The sequence below is a fragment of the Limanda limanda genome, chromosome 4 (assembly GCF_963576545.1).
Source record: "Limanda limanda chromosome 4, fLimLim1.1, whole genome shotgun sequence".
In the NCBI taxonomy this organism is placed as follows: domain Eukaryota; kingdom Metazoa; phylum Chordata; class Actinopteri; order Pleuronectiformes; family Pleuronectidae; genus Limanda; species Limanda limanda.
This window is the reverse complement of record NC_083639.1, coordinates 23,095,689-23,116,290: the sequence shown is the minus strand read 5'-3', so window position 1 is coordinate 23,116,290 and position 20,602 is coordinate 23,095,689. Positions and strand designations below refer to the sequence as shown.

Sequence of the window (20,602 nt, the reverse complement as noted above, 5' to 3'; positions counted from 1 at the left end):
CATGCATCCACAATAACTTTAGGACTGTATACAGATGCACACACAGGCAGACAAAATTGTAAGCTATAAAAAACAATAAAAATATATAACAAAAAATATAAAGAGTCTGAAATCAGCTGTACTGATAGCATATCATGTCATGTCGACAAAAATAAACATTAATGATGTCCACAATCGGGGTGATTCTTACCTCTATATTGTTCTTTCTTCTCCTCCTCTACTTTGCGGTGCTTTCTGAATAGTGCACCTGATAATTTAATCTTTTTTTGATTCATCTTTGACTCTAACCGCAGTCTGTCACCGCAGCGTGTCTGTTCACACAGGGAGCCCATTCAGGAGGATGTTTTAGATGCTGGCTTGCCTGTCCCCAAAAATAAAAACCTGCACGCGCAATTCCTGCGCAATGGTCTTCTGCGCAGGATGTGTGCAGTGGGTTTCTGCGCAGGATGTGCGCGCAGTTACATTTTTTTTTTTTTTTTTTTTTTAATTTTATTTAATTTGAAATGGTTATGGTTCATTTTTGTTTTTAAATTTACATATTATTAGATATTGTGCAATGAATAGGTGGTTGAAGTCCTGCCAACACGACAGCCTTCCAAACTTACCCATGAGTTCGGACCCAGCTCCTGTGTCCACTGGTGTCCTGGTTCCAGCCATGGCAGCGTAGTGGCGTGGGGCTGGCTCATCCCTGCGGCCCAGGGAAAGCATTTCTCCGCGCTGGTTCAGGGGTAAATGATGCTGGTCTTCACAGGTGACTGACCTACGCAAGCCTGTAGCCCCATTTTCCCATTGTGGGACTAATAAGGGACTTCTTATTCTTATGTCATTAAAGTAACCCAAAATGCAATGTGCACTATTAGTATGGTTGCAGTATGTAGGGTTTGAAAACTCTAAAGTATGGACTGTGCACTTCAAACATTAGTTTAAGATGAACAAAAACTTAAAATAATACATTTTTCTATCATAGAGTTTGCTCCTTCAATTGAAAATGTAATGCTTTAGAATTTAACAGTATGTGAAGTCAGCAGATGTACCGAGTGCATGTCTCCACTTGGCCAGAAGGGGTCTCCCATTCACCACTAATTTTATACAGCGGTAATGCCAGCTTAATGTACTGGGAGAAATGCAGGATTTAATTTAACAGAACATAGTTTCAGTGAATACTTACCGTAACAGTCTGTGATCTTTAATAGTCTATCCGATCCGCATATCTTATTAACTTGCTGTAGTTTAAGGTCATATACTTTGCTCTTTGATTTGTTTTCTCCTCTATGTGTGTATGCAGAGATAAGTCCCGCTATAATTTAGTGCATTATGTTACTGAAGTCTTTCAGTGGCCCCTGAGATATGGCTGTTGTAGTTTGTTGAACACGAGAACCACTGCAGTTTTTTAATAGTCATAAGTGCACAGTGTGTAGCATTGTATTGCATTACATAGACATACATTTATAACTGAGCATACAACGAGCATCATTCCTCTCTCTTAATCCAGAGCAGAACGATCCAGATCTGCACAACTGAACAACCCCAATTAATTTTAACAACATCTAAACACACTTTTCCTCCTCTCCTCTCCTCTTATTCCCAGTTGTTTCTGTATCATTTTATAAGGTAACGATTTAGCGCTACACTAATAAAACTGAACTGGATGGAAACACAATCCCAGTGGTAACGGTTGGTACCTACATTTTACTTTTCGATATTGAATGCATCACTTTTTCTGTTGTGAAAATATATAGGCTGTGGTGGATGGTCTGGCAAAATGTGTTGGGTTTAAAGATTTTCTTGCTATATGTATATATATATATATTTATGTTCCCTGCTGCAGCCTTTGCTCTTTGGTTTTTAGTTCACAAACATCCGCAACACATGCATGGTGATATAAATTAACTTTAACAACATCTAAAAACACTTTTCCTCCTCTTATTCCCAGTTGTTTCTGTATCATTTTATAAGGTAATGAGATAATCTATGTTACGATTTAGCGCTACACTAATAAAACTGAACTGGATGGAAACACAATCCCAGTGGTAACGGTTGGTACCTACATTTTGACTTTTTCTGTTGTGAAAATATATAGGCTGTGGTGGTGGGGGTCTGGCAAAATGTGTTGGGTTTAAAGATGTTCTTGCTATATGTATATATTTATGTTCCTTGCTGCAGCCTTTGCTCTTTGGTTTTAGTTCACAAACAGCCGCCACACATGCATGGTGGTATAAAGTCCGAGCAGCACTTGAAGGCAGCATTGTGTTCCGCCTGTGAAGGGTCAGTGAACGCAGCAGTGAGCCAGTGAGCGGCCACATGTGGAGACACCGACACCCCCTGCTGCTGCTGAGAGGAGCCGAGCTGGAGCGGAGGAACCCAACCAAACCTCCTCGTTACCGACCGGATAACTACCCTGCTGGATTTCCACCGGGCAGTGCGGAGGGTGCACCACTGAAAGTTTGATGCCCTAGAGGAAACATTCACTCAAGTTTGTGCTGAGCGACAGAGGAATGTGTGATCTCCTGACCTCCAGGAATAACGTTACATTGTCGCCGGAGTCGCGACTTAGTGCAGGCGCTGTATGAAACAAGTGGAAACCGGCTTGCTTCGCCCCTGGACCGAGGAGCAGCGTTTTTTTGCGCCTGGCTGAGGAGTCGTGCACCGGGTAAGGTGAGTGGCTCTGCGGGCTGTGCGGTCCTCCGGTTCTATCCCATTTGAACCTACTTGTTCCCACTTTCTTCCCTCTCAGTCCCTCCGCCTCCGCTGCTGGTATTCACCCCCAGCACATTGTGTGAGCGTGTTCAACCCTCACCCACTTCCACGCTGTTTCCACTTGTGTTGTGTTTTATTAGAAAGTGTTGATGCGCAGGTTGATATTAGCCACTGTAGCTAACGCAGAGTTAGCCCCACCAGTGGCTCAGTGTCTGGAGTTTGCTCACTTGTGCCTGAACACATCCCCCAGGCGTCGTCGCTCCAGTGCTCCACACTAATAACTCTTCCCAAGCATTAGGGTTGTATTTAAATAAAACATTTTCAAGAGTGGCCCCTCGAAGAAAGCACAGTGCTGCTTAACTTTCACAAATAGTTCAGAAAGCAGTTCAAAGTTAACTCATCGTCAGTGGGACTCGCATTTATTTCTATCGTTCCACTTTATTTCTTTACTTTGTATCAAAATATATTTTAGACTTTTTCTATTATTCGTTGTAGCCCCCAGCACGGTTTGCTTAATGGGTGGATTGGTATTCTCTGATGCAGAGTCCACCAGAAAAATGTGTCTTAATGTATTATATTGGTGCTTATTTCCGTATCACATGGGCGCCAAATACACCAGTCAAACCCAAGAACCCAGAAAAATGTTGTGCATTTATTTCCAGTCTGTATTTGTACTTTTCTGTACTAAATAACCAGTAATTGGTCTTTTTAGTGGATGTTCTGTTCATGGAACATAACTGTGCAATATGAGTCAGAAACAGCAGCCGAGGACTGGAACTATGTGATGATGGTGTCAGCACATTCAAAAGTCTTATTTGTTCAGCTGCATCACCGCATATAAGATAGTTAGTATGAGCAATGTTAAGTCCCCAGAAGAGAGTCACACTGACTGATGAGGGAGCTCTAAGAGGTTAGAGGTCAAACAAGGGTCTTCATGCCACTTTTATTACCCCGGTAACTTGTTAAATATTTTTAATGACGGGGTGTGTGTGTGTGTGGAAATCTTGACCACACCTCACTGTTGTGCCGTCTTCACCCATGGCCATCTGCTCCCATTGCCTCATAACATAATTGATGGCTTAGTATAAGCCAGGAAATGAGATTGAATATCCCCTCCTGATGATGATGATGATGATTGCTCATTTATTTGGATTCACTCACATGATTGTCTGCACTCCTTAATGGAATTTGTTTTTCAGATTTGCTCTTAATTATTTATATTCACAACATTGATTGAAGAAAATGTGTAAGACCAACAAAACATCAATAAAGCAGTGGAAAGGGAAAAGCAGAGTTCCTTTTGCAGCATTGTAACATGGTTACATTTGTGGTGGACTCAAATCAAATGTACTCTTCAAGTTAAAGTTGTGGTTCATGTCAGATTACAAGTGAATGCAAGTTTAAAGAATGTTTAAGTGGAGTTGCTGAGACTTAATGTTTTCATTGCCAACCCGAAGTGAATGGCTGTTTGTTATTAGTTGAATAGTAGCCAGCATGTTCTTGTACTTGTGCCTGGATAAAGTCAGACACCAGGAACCAGAGCTGTCTGGACTTGTAGATTGACCTTTGACACTGTGAATAAATGCCATCATTACGGTTTGCTCATTTGACCTTAAAAGGCTTGGCCTGCTGTGATGTGAATGGGATAAAAATAAACTTTTTCAGGTTAGGATATTTCTTGTTTCTGTCATTTACGTTTAAAAACCTGCAGAAAAAGCATTTCAAGGAAATTGATCATTACTCACATGAATTTTGGGGTCAGTTGCTTATTTTGTCCTCTGTTTTGTTGTATCAGTGAAGTCAGCAAACTTAAGAAGAAAAGTTAAAAGGTAGTCATGATTCAATTTCTATAAATATTTCAACATTACATTGAACTGATTTCTTGCATAAACTAATTATTTCACTAAACTAATAATCAGCAGACGTTTCATTGAGAGGACTTGTGACCACAGAGGTGTTAAAGTACTTCTCCAATAAACAAGATTCACCTCACAAATTCTGTTGTAGTCAAGGTGCCAAAGGTCAAAAGGTGAAGGAGTGGGTGTAGGCCGGCCTTGTTTAGTGTGTGTGTGTGTGGCAGCTGTGGAGGGACTGCAGGGGGCATGTGGTGTTAAAGTCTTCAATCATCACATAGCTCTCAGATAAACAAATGTTTTAAAAGCCAACTAATTCAACTCCGGCAACATACACCAAAGTGAGGATGTGAAATTAGGGATCACTCATGATTTGTGATACTCAGCGTTGGCTGTGACATTTATGCTGCCAGTCTGTTAATGAGCAGGTGGGGAGACCTCAAGGACAGACTGAGGGTTTGATAAACTATGACAGGAGGGTTATGGCACTAGATCATCAGCTTGGGTGTTGATAACGTGTCTGCATGCTGTACAATCGGCTCAGAACAAAGGCTCTACCATATTGTGTTAGTGACGCCATTTGTCGCCAGAGTTGGCACTGTAGTGATCATTGAGAGGAGCTGTGGTATCGAGGTGCAGCTGATACAATTGTCTGACCATTCACAAGTCAGTTTCAACTGCAGTCATGACGTCTCGTATAGTTTTTTCCCCCATCTTTATTAAAAAACATGGTGATTCAATTTTTTTTAGCAGAAGTACCTGATCTCACGTTCAGATTTTGTAATGCTCTCACTCAAAATCCTGCACTCACACTCAAATATCCCTTCTTGTGCTTAGATTAGCTCTGCTTGTGCTCAGACTCAGATATTTTGTTGCAGAGAAAGATTTATTGTGCTCTGGCTTAAGCTCTCCTCCACTGCAAAATAGACAGGCTTGTCAAATTCTTATGAAAAAATATATTTGAGCAAACAGGTCTCTCTTATGCAGCAGTTGACACACTGTGGAAACTCATTCGTCACTCCTCTACTTCTGGTACTTTTTGTTCTACACTTTAATGGCCTCCAAGGGGAGACTTTTGGAAAGTGTGAAGCTTATGAGCGATTATGGAGATTTGCTGTTCTCATTGATGGGAACCTTTTAGTACCCCACCTTCAGGTGTTACATTCATAATGGCTATTCATATTTTTGACTTTACTCAGGGTTATATGTCAAATGTATTTTATTCTCTTTTCAACCATACAACAAGCTTTATGCCACAGTATCTTAGACCTTTCAAAGCTCTTAGAGGTGGAGTCGCCTGACAGGAAGTTTGATCTGTTGGACATTTTCTACAACTAGTCTTTTTTTTTTTTTTTTTTTTATCTTGTCCCTTGAAGAGGATGATTGCCCCAAAAGGGATCAAATAACAAATTGTTTGGAAGGTCAGGATTGATATGTGAATGCTCGCCATGCCCGGCGGGGGTCCAGGTCTATTCCACTACCATTGCCAGATTAAATACCCAATTTAATTATGTCACTAAGCATTAAGTCAGTAACCTCATCAAAGTGTTCTAGCTGTTTAATTGGGTTTTGTGAGCGAGCAGATGCACCAAGATTAGTGACAATGTACTGCTGGTACAAACCCTGAGTGGAGGGATAATACATGAGCACAGAAACTGATATCGCTCCTAGTTCATACTATCACTACGCTTTGGGACACCTCTCGATAGCAGTCATTAAATATAGCCTCATCTCAGGCCTCTACAGTGAATATTCCCTGTACACTGAAAGTGTAGCTGGAAAATGATTTGAAGATGTTGTAATGCATCAAATTGGTAGTTTCTTGCTCTTCTGTTTGCATAACATATTCTATGGCATGTCCGTGCACTGATTTAGCAAATTTTTACAGACAAACATTTTCTTGGATAACAAGATCAGCAATAGCACTCCTTCAGGATTCCCAGAGGATTTCTTTAGACAGTGTAGCCAGTTCATTATTCAGATATGTAAATGGGGACCCAGATACATGCAGTGCTGTGGAATGTTAAATAGTTTGTGTTGAAATCCCTTTGAAGCTGCAAGTGAAGTACTCGTTAAGAGTGTGAATTATTAACTCATCTTGGTGCGCTGCTGCGTACCTCCACCACATGCCGCTCACGGTGTGTATGTGTGCTCTACAATTGTTCCCTTATGAATGAAGCTGGTGTGTTTGCCTAAGGTCAATGTTGAACTCAGAGTACACGTGATGCTGATGGATTACCCGAGCACAGTCTGCCTCCTTGGCCTGAACTGGACTGAGAAACACAAAAAACATTATTGACATACATAATGCTCGCATGGTTTTTCTACGTCGACCTTTGAACTGAATATGATTTACTATTAGTAACTGCAACTTTATGGTTGAATTTAGTTTGAACGGATTTAAGGCTAAAGTATACAGGACATTCTCTAGTCAAAGTGTTGCTGTTTGTTAGGATATTACTGATGGTTCAAAAGTTTCGCTCTAAATTATTTGTCGTAAAAAAATGTACGAGAGTGTGGAAGCCGCTTACTTATTTCGGCATATTGGGATATAGTGTGGATCCTGATAGTGGTGGTGGATCCTGATGGTGTTGGCGGCTGATCATGGACTATGACTGGTTGATGTACAATATGCCTACTCACATATTCTACCATTACTGGCAATAACTCCACCATTTCAATTGTCATTGCTGCTCCCTTTATCTCTATCAGACATTTTCTTATGTATAAATACTTTAAACATTCATTCACCTTTCCATTATGCTAGAAACAGTTTCTTCTATTCAATGTTGTAACTATAGTAATTTTGTTGATGTGTTGAGCGGCATGCAGCATTTATTGCACTTCTTTCCATCCTGGGAGAGGGATCCCTCACATGTGACATGAGGTTTAAGATGTTTTCCCCCTGTTTATAGTTTTTTTGGTAGTTTTTACCAAGGTTATTGTTGTGTTTAAAGTCTGCTATCATAACAAACTAAAAAAAGTTGAGGTAGTTAACTCTGCGCCGTGAACAGAAAAATAAACTCCCCTCAGGGAAACCTTTTGAAATGGTAATTTACAGTTTGGAAACCTACGTTCCGAACCTGGAGCTCACTCTGCTCTGATCTTAGCACAACCTGTTCTGTTTTGTTGTTCACATTCTGTGTATATGCTGTTTTTCTTTCTAACTTAGATCTAACTTAACTTCCCCCTCTTCATATCACGCTTTATCGAAAACTGAAGCAATTTCCTCCTTCCCTTCCTCTCCATAATTCAACTCTTCTAATTTAACACTGTCTGCAGCTCTCATTTCTGTGTTCCCTTGCACCTGCATTCATGCATACCTGCGCTCCCGTATCATTTCCAATCTTTATGTGGGGCTGAGGCAGCTGTTTGTGGAGGGCCCTCAGAGAAAGAGGCCCGGCTAGCGAGATAGGGTGACATGGATGAGAAGGGCTTTGTCATTGCACTTGCAGTGAGAAGATGAGACCTCCACCTGGGGTGGTGGAGGGTGGAGGGAGTGCTGAACACACACAAACATGCACACACCATTGTTTTTCTTGACTTATGAGGTACTTCACAGGAAGGCATGAATTTCTCTACCCCTAACCTGAACCGTAACCAACTCTACTGTCATAGTTTAATCTAAATTTGATCATAATGATAAGCCAAGATCAATGCTAATAGATAAGGGGGTTATATTCTTGTTATGTTTTTATTGACCCAATATTTGATTTGTGTCACACTCACAGAAAATATGAATGAGAAAACTATGTAGTTAGGGTCAGATTTAGAATTCCCTCCTATATGTCACAATTTTGTAATTTTTTGGTATTTGTGTCTATGAACAGCTAAAAAAATTGAGATTCAATACTCACCTATCACACAGAGTTTATTAGTTTCACTCACTGTTTTCTCTGTGTAAAAACCCCTCTGAACAACAGGTCCAGACTTGTTTGCCTTGCGAGGCTGAATGTCTCAGCGTAACTTAGAACAGATAGACAAGACAAATTGAAAGCTCTGAGCACAAAAAGGAAAATTGCAGCATTTAAGCATAAGCCTTCTGTTGCTGTGATCGCCACTAACTCATGATATCTAATAGTGTAAGTGGATCGCAGGTTGAAATAGTTTTTACCCCCATACTTAAAAGTCCTAATCCTTAGGTTCCTGCCTTTTACTTCTGACCTACATTTTTAACAATTAACTCAACATACCTTAACTTAAAGGGCCTTTGATTAAAGAGTTAAAAGGTGCTGGACCAGAAAAAATAGTAAAGACACCAGAAAGTTGAAAAGAGCAAAGCTGAAAATTACACTGTCGAGCAGTAAAACTGTTCTAGATACTTTAAAAGGCTCAGTCATGTTTTTCTGTGGTTTTTCTGTGCAACTGGAAGGTCTATATCAGAAGACCTGCCTTGACTTATAGATAATTAACAAGATTTTCAAATCAATTCTGCACTCAGTCTGTGTACAATGTAGAGGCTTATGCTGGTGGAATGAATAGCCTGTGTCAGGTCTTGGATAAAAGCGTAGAGTTTTAAGCGAGTGAGCATCTCAGAGCAGTGCATCACAATAATTAAGACATGGTAACAAAAACATAAATATTATTTGCATTAGTAGTGGATTACTTGTGTTTCTGTCACTACAACACAGTAAAAGTCTGTGCTGATCAACAGCCAGGACTACAACATAAGGGTACGTGTTCGCACTAACATTCCACACATGCATGAGAGAAAACATGATGGTGACTCCCTACGGCAGGAAGATGAGCTCCTTGGTTGGTTAGATTCACCTGAACAACAACAACACAAGAGAAGATAGGTCGACTGATGTTGTTATTCAGGACTGAAATTTATAACTGATATTTGGAACAACTATGCGTGGATGTAGTAAAAATGGGAATACTGGTGTCAGAATAAAGAAAACACAGAACTACTGCTACATAGGGTGTACAGACACCTGCTGTTGTCTACAGATTTCTATTTTGTCAAATATAGTTGTAGCAATGTGGGCTAAACAACAAATAACTTTCTGTACACACACAATATAATCACTACATCTTCCAAAATACCAACAATTAAATCAACAACTCTTTTAAAATAATTGCAACCATCATGACATTGAACCAATCAGTTAGTGCTTTGGATGGGTTGTTGCTCGGGACTCCATACTTGGATCTGTTAATCAGTTGACCCCTTTAAGAGAGATCATAATCTGTAACATTGCATCAGAATCGATACAAGATAACTCTTGGCTTCCAGATCTTTATTTGTATTTGGGCAGAGAAGGCCAATCAGGGCTGCAGAAAATATAAGATTTCTTAGGTTCTTAGGTAAAAAGAGAGGTACACCACAAGATGTGACAAGATTATAGAAAAATTAATGTTTATAGTGTGTGTGTGCATAATGGAGCAAACTGCAGTGCTACAGAATATTTCACACTATTTTGCACCAGCCCAAGCTGCTATGGTTTCCTGCTGACTCTTTTGCTGTGCTTAGTCTCTGCAGCTTTGAAAGGGACGGTCTGTAGGTCTTGAACCCCCCCTTTTGCTGGTCTCTGCAGAGGGGAAAAAGAGGGAAAGTGGCCCTGCCTCCTTTGTTTCTTTTGTTGAAGAGGAGGCTGTAAAGACCAGCCAACCAGAGAGAGGGATTTTGTTGGGAAAAAGTGGAGGTTCGAGACGTGAAGGCGTACCTTGAGGAGAGCGGGGGAAGGGGAGAGGACAGCGAGAGGTGGGGAGAGTGTCTCCTCCAATGTGTCAGTTGGAAAACAGCTGGTGTTGACTGCAGACTCCTCTTCTGTCTCCTCAGAGGAAGGACAGGTGAGTGGGTTTGGCGTAGGAGGGAGTGTCCACCATCTGGAAGATATCCCTGCATGCAGTTCACGGCTTCCAAACATTTCCTTTGAAAATAAACTTTGTGAAGTAAGCCAGTAAGTCAAGCAGATGTTAGTTTTGCAACTTGAAGATTTTTTGGCCATTTTTGTTTGCAATTCATAGCTGCAGTTAGACAGGTGGCCATTCATCCTGGCTCACAATCTGAAATGGAATATCATCTGCATGACGTCAGGCAGCTAGCTCATGGATTCTGACTTAAGAGGCAACAATACAAGAAGCATCTGTTATGCTGACACCAACCAGGCTCATTTTCCTCATTTCATGTGCATGTGTACGGCTTACTGTGGCACGCTGACATGCGTGAAAAGCAGCGTTCTGAAATGCCGACAGCATGCTGTTGCTAAGTGGCAACAATGAAAGCTCTTGGAGAACAGTGAGCTCTCAGTCTCCCCAGAAACGCCCTTTTTCTCAGGACAGCTCTCCCTAAATTGACTCACCCCTCCCCTTAACTCCCCTTTAACACCCTAGGTTGTGGGACCCTCTGTCCTGGGAAAAAGGAAGTGGGGGTGGGTTGCTATGGCAAACTAAAGACGAATGTTTGATAGGCATGTTAAAAGTTCAGGACCTTGTCCAGCTGCTGGTGGACTCCACAAGTTCAGAACAATGTTCCCTGGAAACTACCTTACCTCGCTGTGGGTATGCAAGCCATAGATAACTGTTCGTACCTGAAATCAAGCTGTGCCCTTTGCAACATTCTCATAAGCTTAAGTCATAAATTTGTCGAAGCCCACAAAGCTGTGCAACTTTAAATGTAAAGTTAAATAAAAGTCGTTGTTAAAAGTCAGAATCATCAGTTAACAGTATTTAACCCTGCATTCTTCCAAAGAGATTCTTTAAATCCACATCTATGTATTTTTGGGTTTATCAACAGTAAAACTTTTTGGATCCAGGGAATTGTCACATTCTTAAATATTGCAAGATTTTTTTTAGATTTTAGGTAAAGGTTGGATACTGATGCAAAACATTAGACATATGAAGGGGCAAATAATCAGATTTAGTTTGTATTTTCTAATGTAAAAGCTTTACAGAAAGATTTATGATTGTTTGGCCTTGGTGGAGGTGACTGCCGTACTAATTTAGCATTGCATCAAATGTTTTATTTAACTTGTTATTTTTCATTTTAAAATCAAACATGCATAACACAAGTTATGAGAGCTTAGTCATCTCACTGTAGTGCACTGCATGTATGTTATTCACAATCTCATGATCTATCTGTTCTACTTCAAACTAGAATTTGGCACCATTTGGACACACAACACATTCAATATCAATATACTTTAGAAAAAGCCCCTTGACTTTGATTTAAGGGATAGTTCACCCAAAATTGAAAATTCACTCTGTCCCACTATCACGATATTCTGTGATCCAGGCACGGACATGGTTCCAGATGAGGACAACAGCAAACATTTAGGCTTAAAGCATGGTGTAAATGATGACGTTTGGAGTCAAATTTGAATGCTGGGGCTTACAGACAGTGTTTATCATCACAATTTGTAGTTATTATTGCTGTTATCACCTGGCTGTAATAGATACTGTAACCCTCTGTTGTCCCCTAAATTTTGTCACTTGCTGTATCAATTACAGACAATTTACTTTCTCCGAGCAGTATTTTTACAAGCTGCCCATAATGTGTCTTTTTACCATGACACCTCTTGTGGGTTCACGTCCCAACAGGGGTCACAGGGCTCCTGTTATACTTGCATTGACACAAAACTTCCTGAACAGAGCTTCCTTTACTACCCAATGAAGCATTAAACACCACTGAGCTCAGCTTAGACTCATGTCTGTGACAATTACAATACTATCATACTACCACATACTACTACTACATTTGTGTTTGAAAACAGCATTTTGAGCGTGACAAATCACCAAAGGCTACGTCTTGAAAAGACCCAATCCTCAAGAGGTCGTGAGTGTCTACGTCATCATTTCCAAACACTTCTCCGTGTCCAGACTAAAACGCAGCCCCAGAGTTTTCAAACTCAAATGGGGCCAGTAGCTTTTCTTAACGAGTCTGTTTGACTGGCTCTAAAACTCGGGAGTAGTGAAAATCCCAGGCGTATCTATAGCAGATTTGATGCATTTTCAAACGAAAACATATAAGTGTCGATGTAACCTGTGAATGCATTTGTTTTTGTGTCTTCATATGTTAATATTAACTCCCCATGACACCTGTTGTTGTACACCATTAAAGTATACTCAGTATGGACATAACTACCATTATTATGCTACAAAATTAGTGAACATAACAAAAAAGTAATGAAAGAACCAACAAGTGCCACTTGCTGGTAAGCTGAGGAGCAGTATATGACCTGACTATTCCCCTTGGATTTGCTCAGCTTTCATTTAAACATTTCTTAAGCTGATCTGAAATTTTGGTTCCATGCCTCATTTGGTGAACTGTAATCCTGGTGAATAAAACTAGAACCACGCTGTGCAATATATTCTCAGTTGAGTGTGTAGTTGTGCGTCTGCACACAGTCAGCACTGGGCTTGTGTCGGTGAGGAGTTGCAATGTAATCGCTCAGCTTACAACACACTAGACTTTTGTGTAACAATGAGCCTCGAGGTAGCTTTCATAAATAACACTCCCCTCATTGTTATTAATGGAGAGTTTACAGGTTTTTTTTCCACCAGGAATAATCTTTTCCACACGCTCCACCTCAGTAGTTTTAATCTGGCTGCAAATGAACCAGGCCTCTGTTTCTACAGTTGTGCATCAGAGGGGGTTGGGGCTTTTGTGAGTCTGCTTAGTGTGCTGTGCACCCTCCTTCCAAGTTCATGTAATTAAACGTCAGTTCATTCTTGAAATTGGTTGTTTCTCCGTGAGAGCAATTGTGACAAAAACAATTATATGCCCAGTTTATTTACACCAAACTACAGTAAACTATTATCCTGCTGCTTCACTCTGTAAAGTACTGAATCTATAGTAAGTTCACACAAAGAACAATTATTGTCACTGTTCTAATGTTTACCAAACAGACTGCCTCAGTAAGTTCCTCAACTGTGTGTTGTTTGGTTTCACTACTGGACCCAGCTAGCATATTAGCATAGAATAACATAGCCTGGGGAAATAAATGTTAGCAAGCCATTTGTCTCTGTATTTCCATTCATTCTTTTTTTTTGCATACGTGAGCGTGGATCCAAAGAGCCTATCAGAGGACATTTAGGCTAAAAACAAAGTATAAATTACCATGCTCGAGGATTGTCGGGGCTTGCGGACACTAGGATGACACCACAGGAGCAGTATGGAGTCTTGTTGTGTTTTTTTTTGTTTTATTACGTCTAGCCGATTCTTCCGATTTTACCTGTAGGTCTGAAAACGGCTTTAAACACAACTTGGAATTATCCATTATTGAATAAAAAATAAGTAGTTTAAACAACTAGTAATTATTGCACCAATAGAGCATAATAGTAGGTAGTTAGAATGGCTGTAGGTCCGGAAGAAATGTTCTCATTTAACGCCATTTACATTTCTGAAAATAGTAATTTAATCCTCAACAGGTCGTAACGGATACAAGATGAATCGTGACCTTAAACTTTGATTTAAAGCAAATAAATATTGGTAATCAGTAAAAAGACAAAGGCACATTTTTAAGAGTGAAGCAACTATGCATCCTATAAACAATTACAAATGATCTCTTTCCAGATTGTTACCTTATTGTTAGTACAGTGATGCAACATATTGTTTCTTGTATCTTGTATCCTATATATGTAGCCTTCCATAGAGTGTATAGTGTTACACTGAGCCATTCAATCTTAGCCAATAGTTTAAAACATATCCATGGAAACAGCGAGGTCCACCAATCAGGAGGATTATCGGTAGTATAGTACTTCTCCTTGACTTTGTGATTGAAACAGGTTTTTCTCAGAAAGCACTATTTTTTTTTTGTTCATCCGAGGACATATAAGAGGATTCAACCAACGTCTGCTTTTGTTTGTCAATATAAAATGCATTATGTGTCCAAATCGCCATTAACAATTCACACGCCAAGTGTGAAGTCGATGAGATAAACGGCTCGCGAGATATGTTTTCCCACATACCGACAAACGTTTTATGGAATTAGAAGGTAGATATGGTGTTACGACACAGCACTGTAAATCTGTTCTTGGATGTCAACACATGGAGTTAAAAAAACAATACAAAACAGTGTGACAGCACAGATATAGACAGATACGTTTTTTTGTATGTATTAAACGCAACATTATGCTCAACACAAACAATTCTATGCAACAATTTGTATGTAAAATTGATATCTGTTGTAATTTGAGTCTGCAAATTAAAGCAAAGATTTGAAGGAATCACTGGCTGGAGTCAAGATTATAAATGCTCTGCCAAATTAACATTTATTATGCAGTTTGATATGTATCTGCATTTCAGACATCTAGAAATATTTCAGTGTTTAGTGACATGTACAATTTAAAATTAAACAGCATAGGTAATTAAACTGTGTCCACAGGCAAACTCTAGCAGAGGAAACCAAACACATGTTGCTGCTGCAATTAAATCAAAAACATCATTATCATATTATCGGTTGAAATAAAGAGGAAAACAGTTGCACTCGTTTTCCACTCATTTGTTTGTCCTTCTGCAGACAAAGAACAAGTAAAGTGTGTAACTCAGCAGGAGAGATGACCAGTGATGGGAGCTGTAAAAAGTTTTACAGCTCTATAACGACTCCTCTTGTTTTGACATTGACGCTGTGTTTTACAGAAACACATTAGACATTGTTTCCACTGGAGGAGTTCAGACTCATTGTCAATTATCACGTGCCTTAACTTTCTCTTATTTTGAGAATGAGCTCATTTTACAGTCATTGGCACATTGTCTGCTATTGTTATGCTGGTTTTCTAAAGGTCTCTTGTTTGAGGTCACAGGGTTGGATAAAGTTAAGTCTCGAGCATTGATATGAGCAATATTTTCAATTTCATTACATTTGGTACAGCCTTTCAAAACTTAAGACAATGTCTCGACAACAGTTTTGTTGTTATATTACACTAGAAGCTTGTCTTAAAGGTGGTGGTTGTCATTGGTGATGTAACATTTATGTAACTAAACATACCAAAGCAGATATGTCAGCTTTTAAAACGGCCCCCTTACAAGTTACAGCACCACCGAACCCTATGTGAAAACCTAAAACTGCCTACTTTTAGCACCCTGCGGCCTGATTTATGCAAAAATCGCTATTGAGAATGTGGTAGAACAAGTATTCTACGTCTCTTTTCTTTTATTTGCATCTGTCATGCTGGGCGATCTGGGACTGTAAGGCATTCCCCCCCACAGAAGTACTTTATTATATTATATGAGCTCTTGAGGTGTGATTAAACAAGACAGTAACTGGTTGAAGTGAAAACATGTAGGAGGATTTCGGTTTTCATCAAACTAATCTCAGGTTTTTATTTCCTTCCTCTGAAATGCAGTGTCCAAAACTCTGAGAGCACACTTCAACCCCACTGTATATAATATATATTATAGAAATTAATTTGACTGTAGTCGTACCAATCAGCATTATAAATCTGTATTTTGAATGCACATCGCGATATCAAAATCACGATGACAATATGACATCGCGATATGACGAAAAACAACAGCCCGTAGCTACGAACGCAGAGACCGCAGATCAGCTCCACAACCGGGAGAAGACGCACAACCCGGCCGCAGCGCCAAATCCAGGGCAGACACCCAGGGACTTGTGCACAGCTCCACTCTGTCCAGCTACATATTTGGACTGTGAAAAGTATTTTTTTACAGTTTTTAACGGCCCTTTCAGTAATTTACGGTGTGTAAAAAAGCAAGTGGGATGGCTGATGAATGCACACGCTGCTCTGAAGTAAGAGGCAACTCATTAAGAAATGTATTGATCATTATGTGTTGATCAGTGTTGGTATTGTGGGGTCATTTCAAACAAATTAATATTTAAACTGTAGCAAGTCAGCGAAAAACGTGATCACTAGAAGTTTCCACAGTAGAACTTTGTCAGAGGCGCCTCGCAGTTCTCTCTTGGCCAAACATATTGACATGAAAAGCGTGAATGGCGCATGGAATACCATTTATCGCAGTTTATGCAGTCTTTTGCGATCTCGCATATTGATATCACGATGACATATTTTCGATATATCGTGCAGCCATATTTTGAAATCTAATACCCTAACTCTAAATGTATAGAAATCAAAGCTGAATGACCTTTACTTCAGATTACTAGACCACACTGCCCCCCCAGGCTCTTATTGATCATGCATATTCATTCTGCTGCCTATTGATCATGAGTATCCATGATCCATTGTCCTGCATAGTAGTTAATGGGGTACAACTTCATTAAAATATTCTGCAAATTTTTTTTTTAATAAAGAGAAAATCTGTAAATACAAATTGGCTCTGTTGGTGTTTTTGCATCAAAAGAAAAAATCTAAAAGACTCTTTTTTTTTTCTTTCCATGAAACTTTGTCTTGTGTTAAAATTAGCAGTCCTGTGGTGAAATATCTTTTTATACTGCTAAACTTGAATTTGCAGCGGTTTGATCCTCCTCTAGAAAGTTACTTGAATTTTACTTTGGTTTTCATTTATTTTGTTGTTGGACAGCTTAATATAGATATAGATTTTTATTTTTGATAGATTTTGTATGGGATGACAGATTAGTAGTTCACACTGGGCTATTTTTTGTTGTGGAATAATGCCTTGCAGTGCATTCATTATTATGTAATAATAAAAATAATCGTTAGGTGCAGCCCTAATTAATTTATATTTAAATATTATTGTATAATAGTTTTTTTTGACTCACTTTTCACTTTTCATCACAATTTGAAATGTTGAGCTTCTTCTAAAGAAATGGTTGTGCTACACTGCTGCCTCTGCTGAATGAATTTTGTGGAAATACAGAATGGACGTGATTTGATCTTCTCCACATGACTTGAAGGAAATGAAAATTAAACAACCATATGCCTATGATTGGATTAGGTGTTGGCCCAGCTCTGCGTTTCCAAATCCCACAGATTAACATGCGAGTCATCTATGGTGAGATTTTTGTGTAGTTTCAGTTTAAACGCATTTAAAATCTGAGCCAGGTTTTTTTTTGGCTGTGTTTTACTATAGATCGGTTTTAGAGTGTTGGTCAATGGAAGTGCGACAACTGAACTAAATAAAATGGGTCTGGCGCGCTGGCATTGGGTGACATCTTAATTGATTACCCCTGGGCAACCGCCGCTGCACATCCGATTAATTTTCTAGCCTCATCTAAAAGCAGAGAACAACTTCACATTTAACCTGTGTGCCACTTTGCATGACCGTCAAAAAGAGTTTCTGCAATAGTGCATCTGTTGCTGCAGGTGAAGATTTGTCTGGCTGCCTTTCTGTGAGCTCTACAGATGTGGGAAAGTGCCTGGCAGGGGTGGCTGGGACACACCAGGCTGCTGAGCCCGAGGAGGGGAAAAAGCCATGAAGCGGTAAGGATAAGCACAGGTCATAGCCAGAGGGAGTGTGACCCTATCCACTGATGCCTCCCTCAAACAGCAGATAGGCAGCCATTCAGCCCACATTTGAATCATTCAAAAGGAAACTGGTGCTGCAGGTCAATCCCTAGTTTTAATGTGCAACAAAAATTAACCAAAATGTTATCATATAAGTAGATAATACAGTTTCTTTTAGGTGTTCAGTGTCTGTCTCTCCTACTGTCTCTATGAAATGATTTGGAAAGTTGATCAAATTACATTTAAACCTCTTTGACATTAAAATAATCCCAATAACGATAGTAACGCCTGTTCATTGAACCTCATGTTGCCCAGTGGAAGCGGGGGAGGGCTCAGTTCAGATGATGTGCATTGACCCATTCAGTTCAGTCACCGATGTGAGATTAACCTGTGTCACTGTCAGTCGGAAAGGACTGACAGTGTTACGAAAGCGATTTCAGACTTAAAAAAGTACGGACAATGGAGTCTGGAAACTTTCTGCAGTTTGCCTTTCACATATGAAAAAGCAGTATGAGAATCTCCGGATCAGATACATTCACAACATCAGGAAAATCTCCAGAGCGTTCGGATGAAGGATGGCGCCTAAGTAGGACATGCTAGAGGCGAGACATGATGAATGAATTCCTCAGTGGAAATCATGTGTTGATGTTTACAGCACATCAACACTGGTGACTGCCTGTTATCTCGTTATTTTACCAAATCGACATCCTTGTCGTCATCTTCTCCATGTCGCCTGTTCAAAACGTCATCACCGTGCCCACTGTGATCCTATTCAATATCCTGCTTTTTTTGTCACGTGGGCTCACTCGGACATTATCCAGAGTTTTTATAAAAGTGCTGGCTGGAAAAACTCGAAACAATGTCTTCACCAACTGACTCAAGAAATTGTATTCTTATAAACAGCTCCTGTGGATAATTTCAGGAGATTATCCAGAGTGCACTGCATGTCTGATAGCAGCTTAGTGTACATCAACATTTTTGCTTCATTATCAGCCTGTTTCTGTGGATGACAACATTAGTTGGTCCACAGTCTGCATCAAGAGTGAAATGTTAGTTTAAGTGACAGGGAAGATCCAGACAATCTTGTTACCCAGACACTAAAGCTAGACTGGACCTGTTTCTCAGACCCCCTGGGTCATCATGAGGATTGGCATTTATTGTTTTGAGTTAAATTCCTCAAGTATTGGATGGTTTGCCATGTTTGGACATTCATGATCATCTCAGGATGAATTGAAAAAGCTCTAGTGATTCCTTAACCTTTTATGTAGCACAATCATAAAGTCAACTTAGTTCAATTTTCTCTGTACTTTGGTTTATGACCACATACCTGCAAAACCAATATTATTCCCATCAGACTCATCTGTTTTGTGGTTAGTTCTTAATAGTTCATTTACAAGTTAAATATGGTAAAATAAGATGGTTACCTTATTAAACGTAACCCCTGTTACAGCAACATGAAGGCAACACAAATAATTGTGAAGGCCAGTGAACATGATTCAGACTAGGCTTGTATACAAAGGTGTGATGCGGACCAGAAAACCGAACCTCCAAGTTACATCAGACTGGTCCCCACTAGAGACTCAATCACCACTAACCTCTTTTACCATTTTGACAATATCATGTCAAACAATATATATATATATATATATATATATATATATATATATATATATATATTAGTGGTGACGGGAAAAAATCGATTATATCGATACAGTAGCACAAAGTATTTCAATATTTATATATATTTTTTTTAATACTTTATTTACAATTTTTTCCTTTTTCTAAACAAAAATGCCAATATTCCCAAATGAATTACATTTTTTGGGTCATGACCTTGCAGCCAACTGGACTGGACTCTAGTAGTACACATTTTTGTTTATTTTTCTCAATTTGATTGAAGCTCTAAGTTGCTCTTATTTATATGATTATTCTCAGGTTTATGGTACTCTATTATGTCTGCTTTATGTTACTGTATTGTATTTAAATAATTTTAAGTTATGTGCTGGGAGCTCAGGGTTCATGTGAGAGGTCTCCTATTCAGAAAATAATGACAAAGGTCCTGTGTCCTGAATGTTCAAGGACAAAGTTTTTGCACTACCCTTTCTTAGTTGTTGCACTTCAGTTAATGTGTAGAAGACAATGTCAATTTGAAGTGAGTTGAGCAGTTTTATTTTCCTAATTTTTTGTAATGCCTTTGAATAATATGGGGGACATGAATCGCAATATATCGCAGAATCGAATCGCAATACTTGTTGTATCGCAATATGTTAAGAATCGGAATAATATTGAATCGTGGCCCAAATATCGCAATACTATTGAATCGTCACATTTTTGCCAATTTCCACCCCTTATATATATGTATATATATATATATATATATATATATATATATATATATATATATATATATATATATATATATATACTTATATTCATGGCTTTTTTTGAAAGATTGATTCAGATTTAAACTCCTGAGTGGATTTAAAGTATATTATGGGACAATGCTCTTAAATTGTTATAATTTGCCATTGAGGCGTTAGATTCTGTATTAATTTGAATTAGGGGAAATGTGCATATGGATATATATGATGAACACATTTGAGACTTCTAATCTTTTAAGAAATGTCTTTGTCACATGGTTAAAAAACCTCACTGAAGAGGAAAGCGTTGGTAATTAAAGTTTGCAGATGAGACGTAGCTTATGACCCCACTGAGTG

At 39.2% G+C, this 20,602-nt stretch overlaps 1 protein-coding gene across 1 annotated transcript in view; it reads left to right on the top strand.

Moving 5' to 3' along the window:
- The first annotated feature begins 2,353 nt into the window (after window positions 1–2,353).
- The window catches only part of plxnb1b (plexin b1b), a 95,039-nt gene continuing 76,790 nt past the window's right edge, over window positions 2,354–20,602 (top strand). Inside the window, exon 1 of the mRNA XM_061069460.1 lies at window positions 2,354–2,655. The gene's annotated coding sequence lies outside the window, so the exon portion shown is untranslated. The remainder of the gene's footprint in view (window positions 2,656–20,602) is intronic.